Source organism: Dasypus novemcinctus, unplaced genomic scaffold, assembly GCF_030445035.2.
Source record: "Dasypus novemcinctus isolate mDasNov1 unplaced genomic scaffold, mDasNov1.1.hap2 scaffold_355, whole genome shotgun sequence".
NCBI lineage: Eukaryota > Metazoa > Chordata > Mammalia > Cingulata > Dasypodidae > Dasypus > Dasypus novemcinctus.
The window spans coordinates 41,040-59,744 of record NW_026688319.1 but is presented as its reverse complement, the minus strand read 5'-3'; the positions used below and the strand labels follow the sequence as shown (position 1 = coordinate 59,744).

At 47.8% G+C, this 18,705-nt stretch overlaps 1 pseudogene; it reads right to left on the bottom strand.

The window, feature by feature from the left end:
* LOC111762896 (protein arginine N-methyltransferase 2-like) overlaps window positions 1-18,705 on the bottom strand; it is a 52,595-nt pseudogene that overhangs the window by 13,357 nt on the left and 20,533 nt on the right.

Sequence of the window (18,705 nt, the reverse complement as noted above, 5' to 3'; positions counted from 1 at the left end):
ACTCATAGTGGCAACAATTAAAAACTACAGCTGGGGGGTACTGGGTTCCTGGCCGGGGGTGCTCTGTCATGGTCCCTAGGGGAGCAGCGGCAGTCCCCCAGGTGCAACGGTAAGGACCAGGAAGGAATGAGGGTCCAACAGTGAGCCCATGATACTAATGACTATGCTTGTGAGCCTATATGCCTGCAATAAAAACAAGGCCTAGAGCAGCACTGTGCCTAGGAGTTTCCTCCTGACAGCCTTCATGTTACTCAAATGTGGCCAGTCTCAAAGCCAAACTCAGCATGTAAATGCAATGCCTTCCCCCCAGCGTGGGACATGACACCCGGGGATGAGCCTCCCTGGCACCGAGGGATCACTACCAAGTACCAACTGATGATGCAACTAGAAAATGACCTTGAATTAAAGGTTCAACACGGACCGGCAGAATATCCCTGTCTACATATAATAACAGGAGTTAAAAATGCTGTTTGACCTAAATTAAGGGGGAAATGGAAAGGACAAATGAGTTTATATGGCTATGAGTCTCTAAAAAAGAGTCTGGTGGATGTCAGAAGAATTGCCCTTATGCACACATGAGCAGAGTCTCAGAGACAGATAAAGTAGATACAACCCCAGGTATTGGTTCTTTTGAGGGCTAAAGAGACCCACATGTTCTAGGGTCAGCTCCTACACTTTGATTTACTGGACTTACCCCACTCAGCTAACATGGAGTTGAAGAATGTCAACCACCACACCATGGAGCCTAGAGTGCCTACAACTGAAAGCAGGAGGATTGCATCCAGTATCCATGTGGAATCTGAGCCTCCTCTTGATATAGATGTGCAATGGACACAACCAATCCAAGGTCCACAGAGAAAAGGTGGCATTGGTGTGGGAAAAATGGCCATGGTGGCTGATGGGTATGGGGAATGGGAGGAAGAGATGAGATGTGGAGGCATTTTTGGGACTTGGAGTTGTCCTGGGTGGTGCTTCAGGGACAATTACTGGACATTGTAAATCCTCCCAGGGCCCACTGGATGGAACGTGGGAGAGTATGGGCTATGATGTGGACCATTGACCATGAGGTGCAGAGATGCCCAGAGACATACTTACCAAATGCAATGGATGTGTCATGATGATGGGAGTGTTGCTGGGGGGGGAGTGGTGGGGTGGGGGGGTTGAATGGGACCTCATATTTTTTTAATGTAATATTTTTACAAAATGAATAAAATAAAATTTAAAAAAAAGAAAAGACTTGAAAATTTATTTCAAATTCCATGATGAAACTGAAGATAAGTAATTTGAATCTGAAGATGCTGAGAATATTAAACTTACAGTCCGAAAATAATTGAGGATGCTGAAATGAGTATCTATAAAGAAAATGTAAAAAATATATAAAAACAGAAAATCAGAATAAACTATAACAGAAAAATGACTGAAAAAAAAATCAATGCTAAAAAGTTTCTATATTCATATATATAATGGTAAATCACACATGCCCCAACATTCCCCTGTAGGTACCACTCTCAGGTTTATAGGCTTTGCTTACTTAAGAAAAACAAAACAAAACAGAAACAGTTCACCTTTTTCTCACCTCTAGATCAGAGATTTGCACAGTTCTCAAGTCCAGCTGTAATATAGTACATGGTTCAGAGAGGCAGTCTTCTGGTTTCAAAATGTGATTATACTTGGGCTTTGAAAAAAACTCCTTAATTGCTAAAGATCTGGGAAGAGGTCACAATCATTACAACGAGCATCTTAGGCTCTGAAACGTAAATACTTAGCGTGTTTTTTTCTTCCAAGTAAGCAGGAAGCCTGATTCCCTGAACAGCAGGACTGTGGGGCTGGGGGCTGTGAGGGGCCCCTCCCTCCCTCACTGCTGGAGGACTGAGCCTGTCGAGGAACTGGGCCACCCCCTTTCCTGTCGTATTTGCGAGGATCTCCACACAGACGTATAACCTCCGAGAAACGGGGATGCCGTGCAGTTTCTTTAGTTTCACAACTGTTTCCTATTTCAAATGATCTTCCATGGCTCTTCTCTTCACAGCTAACAGAAAGGATATTCCTGTTCTAGGTTACGCTACAATAAATCAAAAGAGCTGAAGCTGCCCATTGGAGACTGAATCTTTTGAAATATCTGTGCTGTGGCTACATAAATTAATCCCAGAAACAGACAGCCGAGACTCACAGCCCTCGGCGCTCCCATTTTGTTTACTGTACCACATGCTTACCAGAAAGTAATTCATTATTTACCACAGGAACATTTCCAAAAGGAAGCATACTGAAAACTTAAAATAGCAAATAAAAGCAAACATTTTACTAAAGCTTCCATTATACACAGGTATTTTTTTTTCCTTTCTGAGTGATTTATTTTATTTTTTTTATTGACTTTGTAATAATATTACATTAAAAATATATATATATGAGGTCCCATTCAACCCCATCACCCCCACCCCACCTCTCCCCCCCCCTCCCAGCAACACTCATTCCCATCATCATGACACATCCATTGCATTTGGCAAGTACATCTTTGGGCACCTCTGCACCTCATGGTCAATGGTCCACATCATGGCCCATACTCTCCCCCATTCCATCCAGTGGGCCCTGTGAGGATTTACAATGTCCGGTGATTGCCCCTGAAGCACCATCCAGGGCAGCTCCATGTCCCAAAGACGCCTTCACCTCTCATCTCTTCCTGCCTTTCCCCATACCCATCAGCCATCATGTCTACTTTTCCCAATCCAATGCCACCTTTTCTATGTGGACATTGGATTGGTTGTGTCCATTGCACCTCTATGTCAAGAGGAGGCTCAGATTCCACATGGATGCTGGATGCAATCCTCCCACTTTCAGTTGTAATCACTCAAGGCTCCATGGTGTGGTGGTTGTCCTTCTTCAACTCCATCTTAGCTGAGTGTGGTGAGCCCAATAAATCAGATTGTAGGTGCTGGAGTCTGTTGAGGCTCAGGACCTGGCTATCACATTTTGAGTTATACTTTTTCTGATGGTAAAGTAATTGTGCATTTGTAGGAAATTTGGATAACAGAAAAATACAAAGAAAAAAACAAAATCCATTACCTTAGCATTTTGACAGTTATTCATTCTCCTCCTCCTATAGATAAATACTTTTTGGGTATAGAAAATAGGAACCAAACTGCATAAAGGTGTGAGTCCTGCCACTTTTACTTTTAAAAACAGCTGCAGTATTCTATCAACTGGGTTACAATATCTTCCGCTTCCTGAAAAGAGCCCCTCGCTTCTGCTCTCACTGGCTTGTGCACACCCCACTTCTAAAGGCCTCAGACAAGGCAGGCTGTGAATGCCCAGCAGCAGCTCCCGAGGTCCTCAGCACTTCTGCAGCTGCGCAAGCACGGAATGTATTTTACTGTACTTTTTGCTCATCTGATGGGCAAAAATGACATTGATTTTAATTTGCATTTTAATTACTAATGACCTTGTGTTTTGTAACTATTCACTGGTAATTTTATTTTTGTGTGTGGCTTGCCTGGACTTTGAACTTACTCATACTTTCATTTTAATATTCACCTTTTTCTAATTGACTGTCAGCAAGTAACTTTCTCTAATTAGTTACTGCCTTTTAGAGTTGTGTTTTCACTCATTTCTGACACAGATGTCAGTTTTTATGTCGCCTGTTTGGGTTTTGTTTCTACTCCTGATTTCCTCTCCACCCTTATAAGATCTGCACCCACCTCTCTTATAACTGTCATTGCTGTTTTAATAACAAAAAAAAAAAAAAATCCTAAAACCCATGCAGAATTAAATTTTAATGTATGCTGTGAGGTAAGAAAAGAATTCTTTCCCAAAGAGCTAACCCAGTTGTCCCAGGACAACCTGCCATCTTCCCTCATCCCCTCCTGGTCGTACCAGCACCTTTTCCCCTGTCCATCCTCACCTTCTATCCCAAACTCCTGTAACTTTATAAGATATTTTAACCTGGTAGCACTGTCCTTCCCAAACACTTCCCGGTCATTCTCACCCCTCCTTTCCTTCTGGATGAGCACAGCATCTTTGTAGGATACCTTTCTCCACAATCCTTTGGTATTTTGGGTGAGATTGCAATGATTGCCTGGGGAGCACCTCACATAGTTACTATTTCTTCTTTACATTTTTTAACGAGTCAAGAGGCCCAGAGCCTCCCACCCAGGCTCATCCCACCCGACCTCGCCACAGGCACTGACGCCCCTCAGCATCTCCAGGGCTCTCTGGGTTCCTCCTGAGTTTCCACAGCAACCCCCGGAAGGGCCCTGCTCGTGCCACCGTCCTTCCCAGACCAGCCTTCCAGAAAACCATCTACGTTAATGGGAATCTGAAGCTCAGCTGTGCAGTGGTCTACGTCAAAAACCCAAACCTCGACCGTGACTCTTTCGGAGCACTGTTTTCTTTGTAGAATGCCAGGATTGATGCTACCAGCACATTTTCTGGTTCTCAACAAAAAATGCTTCCCTCTTACCTGGAGCAGCACCTGATTTAGAGGCCACGGGTATTTTAAAGGCCTCATCTTTAAACATGTCCTTATTTTTCCCATTCTTATTGGGAATTCCAGGAACAATAAACATCCTAGAATGAAAGACTTTCCACGCCCATCCCAGCTGCTGCAGGTTTAAAGGCACCAAGGGGCGGGGGGACGGGACCACCCGGGACAGGACTGACAGGGTGGGAAGGAGGCACGGGGGCTTGGCGGGCTCCGCAGGGGGCTCGGCGGGCTCCGCAGGGGACTCAGGGGCTCCATGAGGGGCTCAGGGGCTCCGCGGGGGGCTCCGCGGGGGACTCAGGGGCTCCACAGGGGGCTCGGCAGGCTCCGCGGGGGTCTCGGGGGTCTCCGCGGGGGGTTCAGGGCTCCGCGGGGCCTGGGGCCACGGGGTGCAGGTGCTCGCCTCCCCCACGGAGGAAGGCGGCCCCGCCCGTGCCCACTCACTTGAGGGCGCTGAGGTCGAACTCGTAGGCGTTGTCCCAGAAGAGCACCTTGCTGGGTAGTCCCTGTCGGCTCGGCGCTGCAGGGCACCAGGTGCAGCGCGGCCATGGTGGGCCAGATGACCCCGTCCTCCTTGAGCCACCGTCCCGGGCGAACAGGATGGACTCGATCATGAACTCAAACTGTGGAGACAGTGAAGACCGGCGTGAGAGCGCTGCTCACACACCCCAGGACCAGATGCTGTCACCACTGGCCTTGGGTTTTAACTGTTAAAGTAAATTTGGTTTGGGTTGCTCAGGATTCTCCCAGCGCAGGGGCAGCCTCACGTGGCATCTGAGCAGGCCCCCTTCCCTGGACGCCTTCCTCTTCCTCCCTGGTCCCCTGGGCCCACCCAAGTCCACTACAGTGTGGGGAGGGGTCTCCTAAAGCACACAGGGGCTCCCCCCTCCCCGCTGTGGGAACGCCCGGGGCCCTTTGGCAGCTTCTCTGTGAGCTCGGGATGCCCACGACCTCGGTGTGGCACTCCTGGCTGCCCCCTCGCTAGGACGGTGCCAGCAACACAGAGAGCGGCTCTGCAGGTGTGGGGCCCCCGCAGGGACCCGGGCCCAGCTCGGGAGGGCCACGCTGAGAGGGGAGGGCCATGCTGGGGAGGGCCACGCTGAGAGGGGAGGGCCACACTGAGTGGGGAGGGCCACGCTGGGGAGGGCCATGCTCAGAAGGCCACACTGAGTGGGGAGGGCCACGCTGAGAGGGGAGGGCCATGCTGGGGAGGGCCACGCTGGGGGGGCCACACTGGGGAGGGTCACACTGGGGAGGGCCACGCTCAGAGGGCCACACTGACAGGGGAGGGCCACACTGAGAGGGCCACGCTGAGTGGGGAGGGCCACACTGGGGAGGGCCATGCTCAGAAGGCCACACTTAGTGGGGAGGGCCACGCTCAGAGGGCCACACTGAGTGGGGAGGGCCACGCTGAGGAGGGCCACGCTCAGAAGGCCAGCACTTGGTATAAAGCTGTCGTCCCTTCTCACGATACAGACACAAAATAAAGTCAAATTTTGTGAGATTTTACACGTGTGTGTGTCCTTGCAATGGGACAATGGAGACAGTGTGAGCAGACATATGCAGCGTGTGTGTTCTCCCATTCTGCTGAGCACTGGCAGAATCCTGGGGCCCAAGTGGGCACAGCTGAGTGTCGGGCGCCGGCAGCTCTGCTGAATCGCAGAGATGACGAGGGCGCCCTAGGAAACAGGTCCAAGAGCCCTGTGCCCTTCCCTCCGTGTTGCTACCCATGTCAGCCAACCCCCATGCACAGTGCACAGGACAGGCAGCTGGGCAGCCCGTGGCCCCTCACCCCTCAGTGAGCTAAGGGCGGGAGTGTCCGTGGATGGTGAGATACAATCAGTCGAGTTAGCTTTGTGTTCTGCTAAGAACAAAATAAGTACGCATGTACAAACAACGAAATAGAAACCGAGCAAATTTCAGAGGTTCCACATTCACTTTAAATGTTCTTATATTTGCATTTTAAGCTGGCATTGCACAATATAAAGATGAATGGTAAAACTCACATCAACCATTTACGGTTTTTTTTTTTTTTTTACTTAGAACAGCATTAATTAGCAAATAAAAAGTACCATGACAAGTTGAGAGATGGCAGAAGAAAAGTCTAGAAAGTGCCTTTTTCCCACTTTCTGAGAGACTTTGCCCTTTCATTCTGCGATGAGCCCACCCCGTCTGCAGCTGCCTCTCCCCTGCAGGGCCGTGGTCTGGCGAAGAGGATGCCTGAGGGGGGGCCCTGGGGCTCATGGAGCTCCTGGAGGGCACCTCTCACAGGAGAGGACCCGGGGGGGGCCGCCAGGATGTGGGTCGGAAACAGCAGGGGTGTTGTTGCTTTCAGATAGCTTCAAACAGGGTTTTTAAAATTTGAAGTATATCATTCATACATGAGCATACAAGTGTATAGTGAAAGCTGTGAACTTATAAAACAAAAACGCATAACTTCATCCAGGGCTCCCATGCATCACCCACACCACACCTTGCATTGTTGTGAAATATTTGTTACCTACTATGAAAGAGCATCATCAACATATTACTACTAACTATAGTCCATATTTTACTTTGGTGTATTTTCCTCCAACCCATCTAATTATTAACATCCTGTATCAAGCAGGTTTTATTATAGAAGTAATACATGTTCAGTGTGGAAATTTTAGAAAATGGAGAAAAGCACCAAAAAAATAAGAATCACTGATAAACCCAGGACCCAGAGAGAACCACTATTATTCTGGGATTTACCACCAAGTATTTCTTTTCAGGCATAGACACAAATGTACACACACAGGAAAAGTATATACGTGTAATTTTTATTTTTATTCTTTATCACCCTAGTATAAAAGTGACCTTCTTTGGTCTATGGTCTATGAATTTTATTAGCTCCATCACCCCAGAAATGTCATGCTGCCCCTTTGCAATCACCCCCCCCCCCCAGGGAAAGCACTCATCCATTCTTGGTCCCTAAACCTTCACCTTTTCAAGAATGTTATCTAAATGTAGCCTTTTGAGACGGAATTCTTTTATTCAGCAAGAGGCTCTGAGATCATCCAAGCTGTTTGCTTCTTTTTATTGCTGAGCAGTATTCCAGGGTGTGGCTGACTCCCAGCTCATTTATCCGTGCACACTGGGCTTGTTTCCAGTTTTGGCAATTACAAATAGAGCTGCTATAAACATTCATGTACAGGTAGCCACGTGATCACATAAGCTTGAATTTCCCTGGGATAAACGCTCAGGAGTGGTGAGTGTGTGCATGACTTTATCAGAAACTGCCACGCGTTTCCCAGTGGCTGCATCATTCCATGATCCCATCAGCAATGAATGTTTTAGCTGCTCCTCACCCCTGCCAGCACTTGGTCTTGACAGCAGTTCTGAAAACCTGAGCCATTCCAGTAGGCATGTGACAGTACCTCACTGTGGTTTTGAGCTGCATTGCCTGGTGGCTAACAATGCTGAGCATCCTTTCACGGGCTTATCTGCCACCTGGATATCCACTTGTGTTGAGAGCCTGTTTAACAATGAGCCAGTTTCCAGTGAGCTTGCTTGCTCTCTTCCTACTGAGTCTTGAGATTTCTTTGTATTTTCTGATAGTCCTTTATCAGATATGTGATCCCCCCCCACCAATCTTCACCTGTCTTTTTGTGATATTAACAGCATCTTTCACAAAGCAGACATTTCAGGGAAACGGACTTTGGCCCAGTGGTTAGGGCCTCTGTCTACCATATGGGAGGTCCGCGGTTCAAACCCCGGGCCTCCTTGACCCGTGTGGAGCTGGCCCATGCGCAGTGCTAATGCGCGCAAGGAGTGCCGTGCCACGCAAGGGTGTCCCCCACGTGGGGAAGCCCCACGCGCAAGGAGTGCGCCCATGAGGAAAGCCGCCCAGCGTGAAAGAAAGTGCAGCGTGCCGAGGAATGGCGCCGCCCACACTTCCCGTGCCGCTGACGACAACAGAAGCGGATAAAAGAAAACAAGACGCAGCAAATAGACACCAAGAACAGACAACCAGGGGAGGGGGGGAAATTAAATAAATAAATAAATCTTTAAAAAAAAAAAAAAGCAGACATTTCAAATTTTAATGAAGTCCTATTTACCTACTGAGGGATGAAACGGGGTCCCTGTTATGGGACGAGCGGGGTCCCTGTTGCGGGATGAGTGGGGTCCCGTTGTGGGATGAGAGGGGTCCCTGGTGTGGGGAAGAAAGCCTCGTACGGCCGCTGAGGCTTCCCTTGGGGGCTCCGAAGGCGTGGAAGGCGCACGACCCAGGAAGAAGTCACGGAGACAGGCTGATGGCACAAGTCTGGTTTATTGCAGAAGGGGATGCAGATTTATAGGATTGGGGAGTGGTGTGGCGGGTTCTGATTGGCTAGGGCAAATGCTGTTTCCATATAAGGCAATGTTCTGGCATTGGGCTAGTGATTGGCCAGTAGAGTATGTGCTAACTCTTGATAGGCTGACACTGTTACTAAGCTGATAGGTGGTTGTAAGCTGTTGCTGGGCAAACAGCGTACTAAGAGATTAGGTTTAAGGGAGGGGGGAGGGGAAGTGAGAGCTGGGCTAGGCGGGAGATAGGAAGGGGGAGGGCGGTGCCGGCTAGCCGTTAGCAGCAAAGGCCTAGTCAGGCGTGGTCACCTTGTCTAGGCCCAGTGGGCAGAGGCGGTGTCACCTCTTGCCGCACTGTTTGCCACTGAGGCAAGCCGGGTGCCCCTCCTCCCACACCTACTCTTTCCTTATGAACTGTGCTTTTGGAGTCATGTCTAAAAAATCTTTGCCTAGTCCTAGATAACGGAAATTTTCTTCTAAAATGGTATAGTTTTAACACTTTATACACATAGATGTATGAAATATTTTGAATTAATTTTTTATAAGGTATGAGGTTTATATTTGGATTTATTTTGCATATGGGTTGCCAATAGTGCCAATGTTATCTGTTGAATACCCTTTTGTACCTTTGTTAAAAAGCAACTAGTCATTATCTGCATGGACCAATCTCTCCATTCTGTTTATTGACTTACATGTATATCCCTTCACCAACAGTACACTTTCTTGATTACTGCTTTACATGAAGTTTAAAATCTATAGTGTAACTCCCCCAAGTTTATTCTTCTTTTAAGATATTGTATCAGCTATTTCTAGTTCCTTTACTTTCCACATACATTTTTGAATTAGCTTGTCTATATCCACAAAAAATTGCCCTGCTGGGATTTTGATGGGAATTGCATTATATCTATATCAGGAGTAATACATCTTCACTAGATTGAGATTCCCAATCCATTTACTTAAGTAGTCTGTGATTTTTTTCATTAGCACTTTTAGTTTCAGCATACAAAATGCATGTTTTGTTAGATTTTTTCTTCTTTAGGAGGTACCAGGGATTGAACCTGGGACCCTGTACATACGAAGCAGGCACTCAACCACTGAACTATACCTGCGCTGCTGTTCTGTTAGATTTATACTTACATATTATTTCCTTTTATTATATACACAATATAATATATACTACACATAACATATACAGATAAGACGATTTCTGTACATTACCCTTGCATTCTGTGACTGTGCTAAACTCAGGTATTAGTTCTTTGGGATTTTCTATACAGACAGTTGTGCTGCTGTCTGTGAATATGAAGCTTTCCTTCTTTGTTTCAATCTCCACTCCTTTCACTTATGATTTCCAGCACAAGGCTGAACAGGAGAGGAAGAGTGGCCTTCCTTGCCTTGTTCCCCATCTGTAGCAGTTTGATATTATTGATGAAGTCCAAAAAGAAATAATGGATTATGTTTGTAAACTGATCATTTCCTCTGGGCATATAAGATTATATTGGATTCAGAGGTCTACTTGATTAAGTAATTAGGTAAACCTCTGTGCAAGTAGGATGTTGAGTCCCCGCCCCTTGGTGGGTGAGGACTCACAGATAAAAGACAGGGCAAAGGACAAAGTTGGGGGACTTTTAATGTTGGGAGTTTTGATATTGGAATTTGATGCTCAAGTCTTAAGCTGGGGCCCCAAGGAAAGAGACAGGGCCATTTGCCTGATAGTCTACAGCTGACCTTGTGGAGAGAGGCAAAGCCTAGAGGGCCTCATAGTCTACAGCTGACCTTGTGGAGAAAACAGAGGAGCTGAGCCCAGAGGAACCCAGTAAGCCTGAACCCTGGCAGACATGAGCAGACATCTTGCTCCAACACGTGGCAATAGACTTTGGTGAGGGGAAGTAACTTATGCTTTATGGCCTGGTATCTATCTGTAAGCTCCAGCCCCAAATAAATACCCTTTATAAAAACCAACCAATTTCTGGTATTTTGCATCAGCACCCCTTTGGCTGACTAATACAGAATTTGGCACCACACCACACCATAGTGGAACACTTGTTACAGATTATGAGATGATATCATCAGGCTATTACCAGGTCCATAGCATACATTTAGCAGACTTTTTCCATACTCTCTTATTTTCAACACAGGACATCTTTGACATAGATGCATGAACATTACATTATTACTGTTAACCACAGTACATAGGTCACCCCAGCTGTATTTTTCCCACATTCCCAACACCCTGCAACAGTGATGTACATTTGCTCTAGCTCACAAAGGACACTCTTGCATCTGTACCATCAATCACAATTCTCATCCACCTCTTGGTATACTGTACTATTCAGTTCCTAGATTATTCTCTAGCATTCTGTCAACTGGCATTTACATACCTAGACTACCATTTTCAGCCACATCCCCATTTATAAACCAGCTGTTACTCACTATAATATATTACCACCCACTCTATACATTTCCACACTGTTACAGTAAAGTTAATTAAAACTTCTATACACATTAAACATCAGTAGACCATCTCAGTTCTCCTATTTCCTTTAAGAATCCACCATCTACCACCAGGTCTTAAAGATATTTTCCTACATTTTCTTCTAGAAGCTTTATGGTTCTTGCTTTTATATTTAGTTTTTTTTTTTTTCCTCATTTTCAGTTTTTGTATAAGGTGTGAGATAGGGTCCTCTTTCCTTCTTTTGGCTATGGATATCCAGTTCTCTCAGCACCATTTGTTGAATGGACTGTTCTCCATGAGCTGGGTGGGCCCACCCATTTTTGACAGGCTTGTAAAAAATCACTTGACCCTAGATGTGAGGGTCTGTTTCTGAACCAACAATTTGGTTCCACTGGTCTATGTGTCTTGTGTTTATGCCAATACCATGCTGTTTTTACCATTGTAGCTAGGTAATATGATTTAAAATCTGGAAGTAGGGGGGCTCTTTCATGGTCCCTAAAGGAACGGCAACAATCCCCCAAGTGCAACGGCAAGGACCAAGAAAGAAGGAAGGTCCAACAATGAGCCCTTGATGCTGGTGACTATGTTTGTAGGCCTGTGCACCTGAGATAAGAACGGGGCCTGGAGCTGCGGGGTGCCTGGGAGTTGCCTCCCAGAGACTCCTCTGGGAGCCTCTGTGTTGCTCAGGTGTGGCTGGTCTCAAGGCCAAGCTCGGCGTGTAGATGTGTTGCCTACCCCCCGCCAAGCATTGGACATGGCTCCCGGGGATGGGCCTCCCTGGTGCCAAGGGATTACTGCCAAGTGCCAGCTGATGATGTGGCTAGAAAATGACCTTGAATAAAGGGGTCAACTAGGACCAGCAGAATATCTCGGTCTGCATGTAATACTAGGAGTTAAAAATGCTTTTTGACCTGAATGGAAGGGGGAAATGGAAAGGACAAATGAGTTTATGTGGCTATGGGTCTCCAGAAGAGCTGGGAGGTTATCAGAGGGGTTGCCCTTGTGCACGCCTCAGCAGAGTCCCAGAGACAGATGGAGTGGATACAGCCCCCAGGTGTTGGTTCTTCTGGAGGCTGCAGAGACCCACAGGCACAGGATGGAGTTCAGTGCCATGTCAGTTGGCCCTACTTTGGAGTTAGTGTTTCTGTGTGGTAGAGCTGGACTCAGATGGAATCTTTGTTCACAAGCCTCTCCTGTTACTTTTACTGGAGCTGTGTTTGGTGCTGGGGTTTGGTGTGTGCCCAGGGGACCTAGATCTCTGGACTGACCGTGTGGTAGCCAGGCCCTGGGCCTCAACAGACTTGCAACTCCTACACTCTGGTGTTTTGGACTTACCCCACTCAGCTTACATGGAGGTGGAGAGGGTCAACCACCACACCATGGAGCCAAGAGTGCCTACAACTGAAGGCAGGAGAGTTGCGTCCAGCATCCATGGGAATCTAGGCCCCCTCTTGATATAGATGTGGAGTGGACACAAACATTCTAGGGTCCAGAGGATGGAGGAATGGAGTGTGAATTGGAGTGGACTTACTGATGTTCTGTTCATGAACTATTGTGATTGGTAGTCGAAAAAGGTGTAGCATTGGTGTGGAGAGGGTGGCCATGGTGGCTGCTGGGGGTGGGGAGTGGAAGAGATGTGATGTGGGTGCATTTTTGGGGGTTGGAGTTGTCCTGGGTGGTGCTGCAGGGACAGTTGCTGGGCATTGTGTGTCTTCTCATGGTCCGCTGGGTGGACTGTGGGAGGGTGTGGGCTGTGGTGTGGGCCATTGGCCATGGGGTGCAGCGGTGCTCAGGGATGTGTTCGCCAGGTGCAGTGGGTGTCTCATTATGATGGAGGAGGTTGTTGTTGTGAGGAGGGGGGGTAAGGGGGGTATATGGGGACCTCATATATTTTTAATGTAACATTGGGGAAATAAAGACAAAAAAATCTGGAAGTGAGAGTACTTCAACTTCGTATTTCCTTTTTAAGATGTTTCTCACTATTCATGACCCTTTACTCTTCCAAATAAATTGGATAGTCTTGATTTCCATTTATTTAAAAAAATCCTGATGGAATTTTAATCAGGATTTCACTGAAGTTGTATATCAATTTGAGTAGAATTGGCATTGTAATATTTAGTCTTCCAATCTGTGAGCATGGAATGTTCTTCCAATTACTAAGGTCTTTTTAAATATCTTTTAACAATGAGTTGTAGTTTTCTGAATACAAGTGCTTTACATCATTGGTTAAGTTTATTCCTAAATATCTGGGTTTTATCTGTCAGATTTTATTTTTACCACTCTTTTGACACTTCAAGTTACTTTTATTGGTATAATCTTCATTTCCAGACTCTCTTCCAAGCCTCTCTCTTGTTTTTTCTTTTCGGGCTGTAGCACACCCTTTAGTATTTCCTGCAGATTTGGTCTCCTGGTTATAAATTCTCTCGGTTTCTGTTTATCTGTAAATAGTCTACATTCACCCTCATTTTTGAAAGACAGTCTTGCTGGATATAAGATTCTTGGCTGGCAGTTCTTCTCTTGCAGTATCTTAAATGTATCATACCACTATTGTCTTGTCTCCTTGGTTTCTGATGAGAAATTGGCGCTTAATCATATTGGGTATACCTTATATGTTATGCACTGCTTTTATCTTGCAGCTCTCAGAATTCTGTGTTTGGCATTTGACATTCTGATTAGTATGTGTCTCAGAGTTGGTCTATTCAGATTTATTTGGAAGGGAGTATGTTATGCTTCTTGGACATGGATATTCATGTCCTTCAACAGGGTTGGGAAATTTTCTACCATTATTTCTTCAAATATTCCTTCTGTCCCTTTTCCCTTCTCCTTCTGGGACACCCATGACACATATGTTTGCACGTCACTTACTGTCATTTAGCTCCCTAAGACCTTGTTCAATTTTTTCCATTCTTTTCTTCATTTATTCTTTTGTATGTTCACTTTTAAGGCCATTTCTTCAAGCTCACCAGTCCTTTCTTCTGCCTCCTTAAACTTATTATATGATTCCAGTGTATTTTTTTTTTAATTTCTCTCCCCTTCCCCCCTCCAGCCCCAGTTGTCTGTTCTCTGTGTCTATTTGCTGCGTGTTCTTCTTTGTCCACTTCTGTTGTTGTCAGCGGCATGGAAATCTGTGTCTCTTTTTGTTGTGTCATCTTGCTGCACCAGCTCTCCGTGTGTGTGGCACCATCCTGAGTAGGCTGTACTTCCTTTTGCACTGGGCGGCTCTCCTTATGGGGCACACTCCTTGAGTGTGGGGCTCCCCTATGCGGGGGACACCCTTGCGTGGCATGACACTCCTTGTGTGCATCAGCACTGTGCATGGGCCAGCTGCACACAGGTCAAGGAGGCCCACAGTTTGAACCGCTGACCTCCCATGTGGTAGCGGACACCCTAACCACTGGTCCAAGTCCACTTCCCTACCAGTGTATTTTTAATTTCATTTATTGTACCTTTCATTCTCATATGATCTGATATTTTTCTATGTATGCTTTCAAATTCTTTTTTGTGCTCATCCAATGTCTTAATACCCTTAGTCTCTTTAGCATCTCATTGAATTTGTTAAGGAGATTTGTTTGAACATCTTTGATTAGTTGTCTCAACTCCTTAATGTCATCTGCAAGTATATCTTGTTCCTTTACCTGGGCCATAGCTTCCTGTTTCTTGGTGTAGACTGTCATTTTTTGTGGGTGTGTTGGCATCTGGTTTACTAGAGTATTTATTCTGGGCACAGTTTCTCTCTTTAATTTAGGGCTTTCTTGCCCTTTCTCCCTTGCTGGTTGTATAGTAGGAACAGAGGATGTAGTTGGTGCTGTAAGCTGTGGAGGCTCAGGCTGCTCTCATTGCCCAAGGGACCAATGAAGCCATCTCTCAACTTTTTCCTTTGCCCGGGGTAGGGACAGAGTCACAGCTGTGTGGAATAATCCAAGTCATGCAGGCCTAGACTGTTGTTGCCCAGAGAGACTGAATGAGGCTTCCTGCCCCTGTCTCCCCTGCCTGGGGTGGGGATGGAGCTGCAGGGGTGAGCAGCAATCTATGCAGTGTGGGTTCCAGATGACTGCAGTTGCCCCAGTAGACTTCCGATTTTCAGTCTGTGCCAGACAAAGGTACCTGCAGTTACCTGGATGGGCTGGTGCAGGTCCTGCAACTTCCTCCCTGACAAGAGGTAGGGCTGAAGCCTAGGCTAGGGCTGCAGGCTGGTCTGGGTGAAAGAAACTGGTCCCTACTGTCATTGTGATTTCTGTCAGCCAGGCTTCGCCTCAAGCTAGGGACAGAGTCACTGTGGCAGCTACCAGCCTCTTTCTGACTTGAACAGGTCCAAGCTTTAGCTGCTCTTGTGGTTATACTTTAGCCTGCTGAACTTAATAATCAGTATCTGATTATTAGTCTCTTCCTCCCCCATTTTTGGGAAGTGGAGCTTCTATTTCGAGTCACAGAATAGCTCCCAAGTTAACTTGTGCCACAAGTGGAGGATGGGCTCTGCTCACGAATCTTCTCTGCAGATGGGCAGTCTCCTCCTTCCAGTCCTTCAGAGATGTTGCAGGATGTTCTTCTGGTCTCCTGGAGGCCCCCAAACAGGTGCTTTAGGTAGCTCTGGGTGGTTACTAACTGCCTGCAGGACAAGCTGCTCCTTACTCTGCTGTCATCTTGCTGGATGTTGGATTCCTTTTTTATTTTTTTCTCTTAATACCCATTTGGAGTTTATTTTAGCATACAGTGTAAAGAAGGATCTAACTAATTACTCCAAAATAATCATTGTTTCGACACCACTTTTGAAGGATTATACATCTTTTCCTCCTGTCTGGAAATCTCTCCTCCTCACTCATTAAATGCAAATGTCTGAGGGTTTATTTCTAGATTTTCTGTTCTGCCTCACTGTCTGATTTAGTACTGCATGTTGGCAGTGGAGCAGGAAGAAGAGCCAGGAAGGACTTGGGGACCTGTGAGGAGAGCAGATGGAGGGAATGCTGAAGAGTGGGGGTGCTCCCGGAGAAGGGGAGCAGGTCCAGGGGAAGGACGTGGGGAGAGGAAACTGCCCACTGCCACCTCAGGGATCCTGCTCTCAGCATGCAAACGCAGCAAAGAAGCCTGATACTGCCCCAGCAGGTCCCTGCTCCCAGGAGCCCAGATCACATCTTGTCCTCCTGCCCCCTGCATATTCCCCTGCTCTGCCGCCTCAACTCCACTCACCCTTCACACAGCTACCTGCCCAATGCCCCAGGTAAGCCACCTCCCTGCAGGACCTCTGCCCTGTGCAGTGTCAGGACCAGAGAAGAACTCTCCACCTGCATGCCTAACACATATCACAAACAACCTGCTTAAGACGGAACGCTTGACATCCAGCCACCCCACAGCTCACCATCCTGCTCCCTTTCTCTCACACCTAGACCCAGTCCACCAGGAAATCCTCCCCAGACCTGGCCCTTCCTCTGCTTTGCCCCAGACTACACCACCATCTCATCTCACCTTCACTCCAACCTGCCTGGTCTCCCTGGCTCCCTCATCATACTCCGAATCATCCTTCTCAACAGTCCACCAAATCACCTGCCAAGGGCTTTCCACCTACCTGAAACGAAACCAGAGGCCCCGACCCAGCCCACGAGCCCACAGATGAACCCCCACAAACAGCCGCGTCCCCAGGCCTCTGCACGTGCTGTTGTGACCCCAGGTTGGGTCCTCTGACCTGCACTGGCGAGAGCCACAGGCCTCCCTCCACCCCGCGACTGCTTTCCCTCTTTCTCAGCCGAGCACTACACTGTTAGTTAGCAGGCCTGCTGACCAGCTGCTTGACTGCTCTAGAATGTGAGTGCCAGGGAGGCAGGGCCTGTCCCTGTTTTTTTCATGGCTATGCCCAGCAGAATAATGTCTAGCATACACTAAGTGCTCAAAAACCACCTGGAAAACAAATGAATGAAAAGTCAATCTACCCAGCTACCTAAGCCAGTTCCCCGACCCCCAGGCTCACATCCCCTTCCCCTGGGCCACTCCCCCAGGCCAGCCCCAGGATGTCTCCCTCTAAGGAGACTGAGTGGCCTGGCCCTGCCCACTCATGCCCACTGGCATCCAGGTCCTCCCAACATAATCCGATCATATACTCCATCATCTAAGTCCTGGAGGGCTTCTTGGCTGCATGCCAGGCAAGTGCCAAGTCCCGGGGACATAGCACTCCCCACGGGTTGCCCCTTGCCCACCTCGCCAAACACCCTCCTTCCCCCCACCCAGCCCAGGAACAGGCCTGTCCCTCTGCAGCCAGGCTCACTGCCTGCCTAATGGACCCCGTCCCCACTGCCAGCTCCAGGGGTGCCCAACAGGTAATTCTGGAGGGGACACGGCGTGCCCACTGACACCAGCCTTTTGCTCCCCTGCTGTCCTGGGAGCCCACAGTATCACCAATCAACCTAGGCCCATCATGGGCACTTTGTCTTGAAACAGAACTTCAACATGGCTGAAGGTCCACTGTCATTTGCTACCATTTCCCCCATCTTAACAATCTACTAGAAGCTATCTGCTCAATATGTAAATGGGCTCTCTGCTGGAAACAGCTGCCCTGTTCCTCTCACCTTCATCCAGATATTAACTTTCTGGACTTCAGATGAGGGTGTTTCACTAAAAACCTCATGTCCCAAGACGCCAAGCCGAGGAGAGGTTACAGACGGAGCTCACAGGGGCACACAAACATCTGTATGGGCAGAGCCCGGCCACTGTCCGCATCCATGCGGGGTAAAGAAACACTCAAAGGAGGGCCAAGCCATAAAGCTGGCCTCACAAACGGTGGTCTAGGCTTTCTAGGAGGAGAGGTGCCCAGACTGTGGGGAGGACAAAGCCTGCTTCGCTCAGAAACAGCCTGCGCAGGCACACCCAGGAATGACATTCAGGGTTTCTCAAAGGAAAACTATTTTACATAAATCACTCATGAAAAAGTCACCTCAACTCTGATTTAGATTTCCCATAAAGGCACTTTTTTCCACTCAGTTAAAAATTCAAGACACTAAATGCAGTGTTCACACAAGAAATTCACTACATTTCATCTTAGGAAAAAAAATAAAGTTAGTAATGATTTGTGAAGATCTCTGAGATACTCATGTTTAGAAACCAAGTGAAATCCAGCCCTCTACGGGCTCCTTACACCACCTCCACAGCCCCCCACACTCCTCCCCCCACCCCGGGCCCTTCCCCCCAGCCCTTCTCCCCCCACCTTGGCCCCCACCCCGCGCGCCCCCCAGGCCCTTACCAGCAGGCAGGTGCCCATCCACTCTGACACCAGCACGTCCACCTTCTCGAGCAGCACCACATCCTCCACCTTCTGCTGGAACACGGTGATGGTGTCGGCGAAGCCGTTCTGCACGACCAGCCGCCCCGTGTGCTGGGCCATCTCGCTGGCCTCCACGGCGTACACCTGCACGCGGGCAGAGGCACCCTCAGCCAGGCAGCGACCCCAGCTGCGACCCGGGCCTGCGTCAACTCAGGCAGCAGC